The sequence below is a fragment of the Aplysia californica genome, unplaced genomic scaffold, assembly GCF_000002075.1.
Source record: "Aplysia californica isolate F4 #8 unplaced genomic scaffold, AplCal3.0 scaffold00973, whole genome shotgun sequence".
In the NCBI taxonomy this organism is placed as follows: Eukaryota; Metazoa; Mollusca; class Gastropoda; order Aplysiida; family Aplysiidae; genus Aplysia; species Aplysia californica.
In genome coordinates this window covers 253,944-256,303 of record NW_004798243.1, presented here as the reverse complement: position 1 = coordinate 256,303, position 2,360 = coordinate 253,944, and positions in this window count along the sequence as shown.

The window sequence follows — 2,360 nt, the reverse complement described above, 5'->3', positions numbered from 1 at the left end:
CTTAAAGAACCTAATAGTATTGATAGGGGCGTTAAACCACTACCATTTCACCATTTGTTTTCCTTATTTTGATGCCCGGTGTAAATAGCGTCAATTTTTAGATTATTATTCTTAATAATAGGCGGGTGGTTGGAGGGTGGGTGCTGCTTTGAGATCCGGCTTCTTTACTACTTTTGTATTGTACTTGTTTATTTGTCTTGACTGTTAATCTAGACATGCGGGTGGTTTGAGGGCGTCACTGGTAGGTCCTACTTGACTTGTCTGTCGATCTGTCTGTCTTTTCCCTGCTGTAAATGACTATAAATGTGCTAGTTTATTTCTCTTTCCTCAATCAAAGCAAACAAGACCTCGATGATGACGTCATGGACGATCATGACAATGACTAAAAAAAAAAGCAGACGATATCGATGAAAATGCAGACTATAGCAACTACAAACACAATGGAGACGATGATGAAAACAACAACGATGGCGACGAGCGATACAACTTTTGACCAAAACGGAGTCGATAGTGCTGTTAAAAACCTATCCCTACTCACAACAAACGAACAAACATACGATACAGCGTTCCATCATCTTTGGTTCCATATCAAACTCGATACCGGGGTGAGGAACCTACTCAATCACTATCAACTCGATACTGCCGAAAACCTCGATAAAATGAATGCCCAGCGCCGCCTCCCAACCACCCCCCAACAACCCACTCGGGATCTTGTCGTCTGCTCCCGCCTTTTGACTGGTCTATTTTGTCTGCCCTTGATTAGACCGATCTTCCGCGCTGCTCGCAACCGCCCATCTCATTTCGACCGGAGATCTGAAGCGGTTGAGACGAAGGGGGTGCTCTGTTATTGTACGGCGGGCCCGTCCAGGGCAGGGAAATATTTGTTCCGTCTTTTCAGACGCGGGGCGCCCGGGGAAACTTTTTAATCCGGGGAACCAAACGGCGGGAAATTAAAAGTGTGTACTCGCAGTACGCGGATGTAATCAGAGTAGAGGTTCATTTCGCTTGTCGTGTTTCTCTGTGTTTATGTATGTGTTTTTGTGTTGTGTGGTTGTTTTTTTTTTTTTGGGGGGGGGTTACTAGTGTGACTGTGCATGTGTGTGTGTGTGTGTGTGTGTGTGTGTGTGTGTGTGTGTGTGTGTGTGTGTGTGTGTGTGTGTGTGTACGCGGATGTAATCAGAGTAGAGGTTGATTTTCTGCTTTTCGTGTTTCTCTGTGTTTATGTATGTGTTTTTGTTGTGTGTGTGGGGGGGCAGGTGGTGGTGGGGGAGGGAGTTACTAGTGTGAGACTGCGTGTGTGTGTGTGTTTGTGTGTGTGTGTGTGTGTGTGTGTGTGTGTGTGTGTGTTAATCGAATACCCCCTCTGTTTGCCAGTACATTGTATCCCTCTCAGCCTAGGCTGACGCTGATAAGTAGGCTGGAAGTAGCCAGCTTCTTAAATAATCGTATTGTGTCTCTGAGGGTGTGTGATATCTGCACGTACTATTTCATGTCCATTTGTTTGTTTGTGGGTTTATTTATGTGTTTATGTGGGTGGTTGGAAGGTGCTCTGGTGTGATTTGCTTCATAAATGTCTGTCCGTCCTTTTGACATGATGATATAAACGTGTGTTGTTGCGAGCGCCGAAAAGAATCTTACTAAAACATAACATGATTCTAGATTTGTTGCAGTTGGCACTTACATGACCAAAATTGAGTCGATAGTGCTGTAAAACACCTACTCAATCACTCAATCGATCAATCAATCAATCAATCAATCAATCAATCCATCAATCAATCAAAAAATCGCCATCCCCACGCCCAGAGGTCTTCTCCTCATCCCTCTCTCCTCCCTCCCTCCTCCCTCCCTCCTCCCTCATCCCTTCTTCCGGCGTTCTCATTATCCAGATCAAGTAAAATTGGATACAAATCACAGTAGTGTGCACAGGCTTCATGTACACCCTTGCAATTTGTCAGCCAAACTGACAGCCCTTGGGCTACAATGCCCTTTTCGCTGACGCGTTTCACCTTGTTTTGGTGCTGGGTAGTGACGGGTAGGTAGGTAGAAGGGGAGAGGAGAAAAACAAGAGCTTGTGTAGGCGGAAAAGCCTCTGGCAGGCATCTAGCTAGTAAACTACCTCTGACTCCTGCTTGTACTATAACCATTTCTCCTAAATAGACATTCCGACCCCGCGCCCCCGTGTTGTTGTTTTCCAGCTCGTCAACTAGAATCAGAGATGTTTTGTACTTGTACTTTTTGGAACTTTCACCTCCACAAGTTTTTCTCCTTTGAACTCTCTTTTCCCCTTTCCCTCCCCCCTCCCTTCCTTCCGTCCCTTCCATCTCTTCCTCCTTCTCCCACCCGACCCTCCCCTCTCTCCT